Source organism: Chaetodon trifascialis, chromosome 6 (genome assembly GCF_039877785.1).
Source record: "Chaetodon trifascialis isolate fChaTrf1 chromosome 6, fChaTrf1.hap1, whole genome shotgun sequence".
In the NCBI taxonomy this organism is placed as follows: domain Eukaryota; kingdom Metazoa; phylum Chordata; class Actinopteri; order Chaetodontiformes; family Chaetodontidae; genus Chaetodon; species Chaetodon trifascialis.
The window spans coordinates 23,633,437-23,643,091 of record NC_092061.1 but is presented as its reverse complement, the minus strand read 5'-3'; the positions used below and the strand labels follow the sequence as shown (position 1 = coordinate 23,643,091).

Here is a 9,655-nt window from a genome sequence, read left to right as displayed (position 1 = left end):
TATATGCTCTTTTAAATTCCTACTCCTTGTATAATGGGCCATCAAACGCTGACTAAAACCCATCAGAACTGAGCAATAACTATAGAACTTGCAAAAGCCTCACAATGCTGCATGAACAGGAGAGTCTTTATTTTTTTTTTTTCATCCTTTTCAGTCTAATGGAGAAAGAGAGACAGAGAAAACACAGGGACCTAATCCACAGAGCACACAGGCCCCTTTCATGGGTGTGCTGGGAGAGACCTTTATTTGTCCATTCCTATCATGGGGAAAGCGGGTTTCAAGCTCTGCTAGGTCTGAGCTGGAAGATTAGATGAAACCAGAGTGTTTTAAACCTCTTCTGTGGCCATGGATTAGAGTCAGCCAGTCCCCCTGCTGCACCCTGAAATGAAACAATAAGGAGTACAGGTGGTTCAGTGGGAGAAGGTGCACAGCACGTAGAGCGCAGTGACTTTGAGACCTAAATAATCCATTAGTCCAAGAAACAAAACAAGGCCACAAACGATTAAAGATAATACTCATTTAATTATTGAATTTATTTGGGCAAGTAAATTATAACATTTTGTCTAAAGCAGCCTTCATCATGGACACACCCCATTCATAGTATTTGGTGTATTACAGGGCTGCAGCACATCAGTTATAATCTACACATGAAACCACATAAATTACATTCTCGCCTCCTAGGCACACAACCTCAAATTGCACTAAATTTTGCATTTTGGATTTTGAGTCAAGAAGGCTCACCATTGTATCTAATTCACTAATGAGCTGAATGAAATACATAAGCACTTAATGAAATACACAAACAGGCTGAATTTCAGTTGTAGAGCAGCAGTGAGTTTGAACCATCCATCCATTCATTCATCCATCCATTTTCCATGCCGCTTATCCCTTCCAGGGTCGCGGGGGGGCTGGAGCCTATCCCAGCTGTCAACGGGCGAGAGGCGGGGTACACCCTGGACCGGTTGCCAGCCGATCGCAGGGCAACATATATATGCAAACAACCATTCACGCTCACACTCACACCTAGGGGCAATTTACAGTCACCAATCAACCTAATGAGCATGTTTTTGGTCTGTGGGAGGAAGCCGGAGTACCTGGAGAGAACCCACGCATGCACAGGAAGAACATGCAAACTTCACACAGAAAGGCCCGACCCAGGAATTGAACCGGCGACCTTCTTGCTGTGAGGCACGCGCACTACCTGCTGCACCACTGTGCAGCACTGAGTTTGAACTAATTAGTGCAAATGGAGGTGGCAGGATGGTAACCCCTCAGCAGGAGGTGGGAGAAAGTGTCCGCTGCCCTGCCTGGACAGATACCATGGCCTACATCATCATCAATTATTCCTGGCATCTCAACTTACCCAGGCAGGGAGGGTGTACGGGACAATGCCAGGGTGCACAGGGTGCACTTGAGAGCTATATAGACTTGGTCTCCCTGTGGGTTTGAGGAGGAGAGGGTGAGGGGAGGTGACAGGGTTGGGGTGTTCATGCAGTATCATCCATCCAACCCATGAGACTGCCTGGTAAGGAAATCCCTGGAATCCCACTCTCGCTCCAGCCGCCAGGCTGTGGGGGCAGGCAGGTCACTTTACAGCTCATCACCAAATTAGAAAGGCTGTGGGTCAGCCTGAGCAGCAGCCAGACCACAGAGAGATAGAAATAGAAGGGAGAGCAACCAGGCTCCTCTCTCATCATGGAGAGGTAGAGGACTGCACTGTACACAGTGGAGGGCAAAACTCCAGGGAGGAACACTAGACAGTGCTTTAAAGTCCCGTGAGACTGGCCATGAAAGCAATGAATACATACAATGGTGTGGACAGAGAAAGCTACTGTGCCAAGGAACGAATATGATGAGGAGAAGGAATCTTCTCTACTGACAGACATGGCATTAAAGCAACACTATATACACACCAAGATGACACAGAGCCTGCAGTATTTCTCTAGGGGTTTCTAAACGTCCATCTCTTTTTTTGTCTGTCCTTCTTACTAGGAAGAATGTCCTCAAAAGTCCAGCCAAGGTGTTGGTTTACTCACTTGACCTGACAAAGTGACAGTAGTTGTCCGTTCTGTGTGTGTGTGTGTTGGTACTGTGGGTGCACTTAACATATAATGTTGGTCTTGTAAGTTTGGGTGTCATCTGTGGAGGGGACATGCTAATCTTCTCTAAACTGGATCCAATTTAACATATACAGTTCCTCTTGAGCGTATCTTATAGATAAGATAAGATAAGATAAGATAAGATAAGATAAGATATTCCTTTATTAGTCCACAGTGGGGAAATTTCCAGTATTACAGCAGCAAAGTGGATAGCATCAGTAAAAAAAAAAAAATATATATATATATATATATATATATATATATTTTTTTTTTTTTTTTTACACACACACACACACACACACACACACACACACACACACACACACACACAGCATGCATTACAGCACACAAGTCCCATCAGCAGCCTCTGGCACCTTATCGGGTCATTGTCAAGGTCTCAAGGTCTTAGCTGTTCATCAAGGGCACCAGGGGCTTGTGGTCAGTGATCAAATCCAAACAGGTATTTCAAGTTCAAACAGGTATTTCTCAAAGTGTTCACAAATGCAAACACAAGCTAAGCATTCTTTCTCTATTTGAGCACACCTGGTCTCAGCATCTCTGAGTCTCCTGGAACAGTAGGCCACAGGTTTCCAGGCAACCCCTCCAAGCCTGTAACTGCTACCATCAGCCAACATGGGCCTGGCAGCATCATAGAGGGAGCGTACAGGTACAGATGCTAAGGGAGACTTTCAGTCTCTGGAAGACGGTCTGCTGTGCAGGTCCCCACAGGCGTTTCACCTTCAGCAGCTTGTAGAGTGTTTGTCCTGTTGTAGAGAGCTCTGGGATGAAAACACACACAGTCCTTCCTCATCTTTCCTATGCTCACATTGAGTACCTCGAAGCATTGCAAAAATGTGCAATGATACCTTCAAGGTACCATTACTGTAGGAAATTCCTTTCATTAAAATAAAAAATTCACTTGACATGTCAAGCAATGATTCACTGATTCACTTTCTTGCAGACAGAAATTCCAGATCTCCAACTTGGAATGACAACAAGTAAGCTGACAAGAATGTTTTTTTCAGATAGCTGTTAATTATGGTAGGACCGATATGAGCTGACGTGAAGCACAGATATGAGAGTGGTGTCAATCTATTTCAAGATTCAGTGATATTTTTATGAATGCAAAATGAATACTGATATTGACTTGACTCATGGATACCCATATATGTAGCAGTTTGTATGAGGGTATGGTCATTATATGAAAATATCATAAGGGGAAGAATGTTTGCTCCATGAGAAGAGCCAGGTCCGTATATTTCCATGTTACCTGGATGATTTGCATTAAGAATTGTCATGTTCAAACTTTTGTTGAAGCTAACATGTAGACAGATGTGGACTGACAGCAAAAACTAAGTTCTAACAGTGGAAACATGTTGATGTGATTTCTTCTCTGTTTTGGATGTTATCCATTGGAATTAGAAAAAACACCACTTATCAACAAAACGGGATGATGGTCCTTTCAAGGTCCCCTCAAATATGGCACTACTACCTTTTGGATGCAAGAATGAATGTGTCTGCAATTTTATGACTTCCTGAACTTTCAACTTGTCAGTGGATGTGTATGCATGAAGTTATCAGAAGAGAAAGAGAAGATACTGTGTATGGGAGTATGCGTTGAATGTGCAGGTATCTTATGATGTGATGGTCAGGCCTCTGCAGCTCATGTTTTCCTTGGGCATCTTTGCAGGTGTTAATAGAGAGATCTCAGGGAGGGCGAGGAGTGACTGGCCTGTCGCACTTTGAGGCATAGAACAAAACACAACTTCAATGAATCAGTGCATAGCAGGAAGGAGGAAGCCTGATGCACAGACACTATCAGCACCACAAAACCATCCTCCCTTGGAATATGAAGAAGGGGAGGCATCCAGAGTCTAAAGTTAATATTCTTATCAGTTCTTTTTGAAACTCCTCTTCAATGCTGTTTCTCATGGTCATGTCCACTGGGAGCAGCAGGCAGGGAAAATTGTTATCTCTAACCCCTGATATTACACCAGGAGTAAGCATTTCAAAAAGTTTATCCTACTCACCAATTTTACTCTATCTTTTATACTAACACAGAAAATGCACATACACACAAATGTAATGAAAGGATTTGTCTCATTGTCACATGCAAGCTTTTCCATTTGCTCGTAATCCCTTGTTCAACCTTGCAGATACTGTATACTCTAAAACACATCAAGAAAAATCAAGAAAATATCTGGAGATGAGACAATTTCTATGTTTTTGGTACAAATATTTCTTTCATTTGCAGAAAAGAGAAGTATAGAGTTGTTGGACTTTTGGGAAATACATTTATTCACTTTCCTCCTGAGAGTTCGATGAGAAGATGAACAGCACTCTCGTGTCCCTCACGTCACGTCATATTGTTCAGACTGTAATAAATAGCAGTGGAGTTGGAAAAACTTTCTCGTCAGGCTCCTTGTTGTAATTCCATGTTGGAGATATCTGGAATTTCTGACAGCTACATTATCTCCCACTAGGTGAAAAGGGCTTTGTAGAAGTGATGGAAAACTGATGGCAATTCCTGAAAAGCTACCATCGCTGTTAGTTACATTTAAATAATAAAAGTTTGCATCTGGTTTCACTCAAGGACAGGTCCAAATTACAGTATGTTACAAAACTAACAGTTTTAGGTTAAATGGTGTAACAACAATGCTAGCTGTGGGAGTCAAACTTGGAATAATGCATGACTGTCGAAAAGGAGGTTGTCCTGTTTATCCCATTGTGCTGACAGTGCAAGAATGCAGCATTAATGTATTGTAAGCTAATGTCATTAGCTTAGCTTAGCATTAAAACTGAGAGCAGGGGGACACCGCTTTGCTCTGTACAAAGAAAAAACAAAACATAACACCTCTGAAGATCACTAATTAATGATCGATTAAGGGCCTAATTAAATTGTCTTTTTTATTTCATTTGAACAAAAACAGAAGTTAAAACGACAAGTTATGGACACAGCCAGGCTAGCTATTTGAACCAACTTCCATATTTTAAGCTAAGTTAAGCTAATCACCTCCTGACTCCAGCTTCAGACTTAGTGCACAGATGGTATCCATCTTCTCATTTATCTCTTGCCACAGAACAAATAAGTGGATTTCTCAAAATATCAAACTATTAGTTTAAGTAAAGAGGCTATAAAGAAGCTCTAAATTGGACCAGAGCATGTTTTGGTGTGAAGCTAGCCTTTCTTTACTTTTTATGCTAATATTCATTTTAAAAAAAAGCTTTTGGCATTGAAGTTTTTACTTATTCTTAAATAAAAGGTTTGCTACATAACAACTCAAAGATGTTTCCACAACCCACCAGTTTGTATATTGCCTTTTGAAGGCTCAGGCCATCTTTGCACCACTGGCATGCAAAAGGAACAAAGATAAAGATGGTCTAAAAATGCCATTGGGCAGACAGAGCCCAGATCAGTGAGTCCAGACATGCCATGCCTCCTCTCAGTATGTGCCTCGACATACACTAATGACCACTCTTCATGTTGCTGCTGCTACTTCATTTGTCATACGGGATAACATTCAGGCCAAAGGTTACTTTGTGAAGGCTTATTACTGAGCCAGTTATATATACACTGCTCTCTGTGTGTGTGTGTGTGTGTGTGTGTGTGTGTGTGTGTGTGTGTGTGTGTGTGTACCATAGTCTGGCTGTGACAGTGACAGTCCTGTTATAGAACCTTCTGAAAGTGTTGAATTTGTTTTGGAAAGTCGGAGCAGAGGTATAGCTCTCCAAGGTTTTATTTTTAGGAGCCGTTAATGTGTACTGAATGCAGGCTTACAGTATACCCACACCATGCCATTCAAACATGCAGTATGTGTGGGTATTCAAATACAGGCCGTACACAAGAGAGCTCAAGTTGCCAACATACCCACGCATTCATATTCCCACCTGCCCCCACGCAAACCACCTCATGGGCTCACACACACACACACACACACACACACACACACACACACACACACACACACACACACACACACACACACACACACACACACACACACACACACACACACACACACACAGAGCATACCACGCAAGCCGTCTCTCATCACATCAGTAACCAACAAATAAACACAGGCAGGCATAACTGTGAGCTCCAGAAGCTAAACTAGCAGGCACACTGCATGCAGAATGCGCGCGCATGTGTGTGTGTGTGTGTTTGTGATTCATTCACAAGCCACTCATCCCACCACACAGAGCTTTCATTGGCTAAACAGGAAAGACAGAATCAATCAGAGAGACACTGACAGCAGCCAGAGGGCGAGGCCAGCATGCAGTCCATCTGTATCACATGACAAGACCCTCTCTGAAGCTCAGCCTTTATGTGTGTGTTCTCACTATATGCATATTTATGGACAGGGCCACCAGCACCAATTGCAATCTGTGCCAGTGACTTGCTCCGCTCAGGCCCAGGCAGTTCCTTGAAGTTCCAGCCAGATGTTTTGGCTGCAGAGTAGGAAGCTATCATGGCACTGGAAGGTACTTTGATTTATGTGAGGTGACTCACACTGATAACACCAGAGCCCCAGAGCAGACACATCCAGAACGAAACCGTCGACTTGGTGTTTATACTGATGCACCCTCTGCTTTGCTAGTGCATGGAAAAAACCTTTAGGAAGTGTAATGAAGTAGTTATTTTCTGTGCAGAGGCTTGTTAAGATGACTATCTCTTGATCAATGTGGGGTTTGAATGTTAATGCTTATGTCATCAAATACAGACATCAAAAGCTGATATCTGACAAATATTTTTTGTACAATTATGTCTATTAACTGATCAAGTCAGGAAAATGTTGCCAGGTTAGAATAATTTCTGAGTATGGTACAGTTCAATAATATGTAATCAATGCACAAAATAAATTTATTTTTAGTTTCATAAATGAAGATTACCAAACAAGTCAGGCCAACTTCTGTATCATGAAGCAGATTTAAATACTTCTTACTCAACAGAAACGACTCCCTTCAGACTATCCTGTTCCCAGTTTCCACGCTTAACTTCACTTTAGACTGAAAACACAATAAAGCTAGCTGTTCCTTGGTACTGATCATGAACAGGACCCGAGTCAAACTGCAGCACACATCAAATTTATCACATGCAGTTACTAAACTAAACTGTAACACAAAGATCTTTGTCAAGTGTTTGGACACACTATTCATATAGTCCACATATGTGATTCTACATGAACTGGAAAATCTATTTTTGCTTTGGATATTTGAATACAAACAAAAACCTTGACCTGTTGTTGTAGTCTTGTAATGAAAGAAGCATTTTTTACCATTTGCTTGATCTCGCTATGAAACAGCTTAATATCAGTTCAGTTTCTTCAGGCTCATCCAAGCCAGACTTTTCACATGAAACCCTGCTGCAATGTTTCATTCCAGCACTAATGTATACAACTACAAAGTAATACAGTGCGGAGCAGCTATGGAATTAATTAAGCAATTAATCCACATGCCATCTGTTTTGATGAAAAAAAAAAAAGTGTAGCTGATCAAACAGACAATGATTAACAGGTTGTTAGAGGTGCAACAACATAATCATAATTCCTGCAAGTCCAAATATAGAGTGCCAGACATGTCTTGTTTAGATCCAAACATCAGAGCGTGTTGAGTTGCGTGTTGAGACAATAGCAGTCTGCTTTTGCAAGCAGACTGCTATTGTCCCAATCGGCTTGGTTTGACACACACACACACACACACACACACACACACACACACACACACACACACACACACACACACACACACACACACACACACACACACACACACACACACACACACACACACACACTCTGTCCCTTTGTTGTATGCTGTCATCAGACATCGGCCCAATAAATCTCTGTGCAGCTTCCAGAGGTAATAAGACAGCTTCCTGTGTGGCAAAAGACCTGACTAAATGATTTAGGAGTTGAGGTTGCTCTTCGTAATTGCTCTCTCAGTGACGTCTGTGGATTGAAGCCACAAACTATGACATTGTAGCACATCGTTGTTACTGTTGGCCACAGGCACTGGTGCTCTACGTGAGGCTGTGGTTGGCTGGACCGGTTTGAGATAGGCCAAACCCTAACCACAGCACTACATCTAGCTCCCCTTCAAACACCCACATCTCCTCAGATAAAGGCCACTGCAGCAGCCATGTGTATTGAATTTGGTCAATTCCTGAGGGTATCCTGTTCTTATCAGGGGCCAGATAAGCTCATTTCACAGGCCCTCACCTCTACTGGGCTACCAACAGGACCCCACTCTGACAAGAGCTGACCTCATCAACTTCTTCACAGTGTTTGTGGTTGAATGAGAAGTCAAGAAGGGAGGTAACTCGCTGACTGAATCCTTCTAAAAGCCACAGTTGTATCACAATCAAATATGTCGCTTTTTTAACCTTTGAAACAAACAAGACAACCTTGACATTCCTGATGGGGAGTATTCGGACTGCGGACACAATCCAGCTTCAAGATTAAAATGTGTCTTTGGGCTGAGGAGTCCCCACAGATGAAAGTGGTCTCTGTAAACTGACAGAAAAAGCACACACTCCCATCTCAACACCCTTGTTCCCATGGTTGTTTTTGTGAGCCTACCATTAGACTTAGTGCACAGCTTCAGTGGGTTCTTTGAGCTAATTGTCTTGAACTTGGGAGGCCAGATGAGGGAGAAAGCACCAAAATCTAGTTTAGAGACTTACCTTGTCTTACCAGTGTGCGGGCCCCTTTTTCTACCCCAAGCCTCCTGAGGACCCCCTCCCCAACCGCCGCACCCCGTCCGGGCCCTGCAGGCATCTCAGGCTGACAGCTCTTGAGCCAGATATTGGCAGTACAACAGAGCAGTCATAATTGGCCCCTATTCATTTCTCAGGGATAATCCTCGCCTAGCTTCAGCCTTTTCTGTCCCTAGCATGATTTTTTTCGGAAATGTTTACACAAGGTATGTATCGGTTTCTCCTCCTCCTAAGGCTTTTGCTCCGGCTGTGGGGCTGTATACCCAGCATGTGTGTTTTAACGTGTGTCTGAGGGCTCTGCTCTTCTAGCGTGGCTGCTACAGCTCAAGACCTGAAGTCACAAAGGCCTTGTGAATGTCTGATTCACAGACAACTGTCAGCATACAATGGGCTGGATTAAGACGGAGCGTAGAACCGAGCACACCCTGACATGTTGACATGTTCTACTAAGTGCATTTCAAGGTGGATTTAGCTTGTTTGCTCCATTGTGGAGGGACAGAGGAAACACAATTGCTAAATGGGGCTGACTATTATTGAGATGGCGGCTGAAATTTACTCCCGCTGTCTGGGTTAGAACTGACACTGGCTTCACTCTCAGGGTGAGTGAGGCTGCTGTGGATCCTGAGGAGGTTCAGGGGTTTCAGAGAGCTCTGTCCTTAACCAAACAAACACAGTGGAATTTCTGCCATTGTTGGTGCAGAGGGCTGAGTGACAGGGCTGCATAGCAGAGCAGCCTGTCAGCAGAAACGACTTCAGGTCAAAGTGTGACCACCCCTTGTGTCACTGCTCAATATTGAGAGGAGCACGTAGCATAGTTTAAGATAAACCTGTGCAGATCCAC

The 9,655-nt window shown here is 43.2% G+C and overlaps 1 non-coding gene across 1 annotated transcript; it reads right to left on the bottom strand.

The window, feature by feature from the left end:
- Positions 1 to 2,104: 2,104 nt before the first annotated feature.
- LOC139333213 (U6 spliceosomal RNA) lies at positions 2,105 to 2,208 on the bottom strand. The gene has a single exon (XR_011602317.1). It is a non-coding gene; the product is annotated as a U6 spliceosomal RNA (small nuclear RNA).
- Positions 2,209 to 9,655: the final 7,447 nt, after the last annotated feature.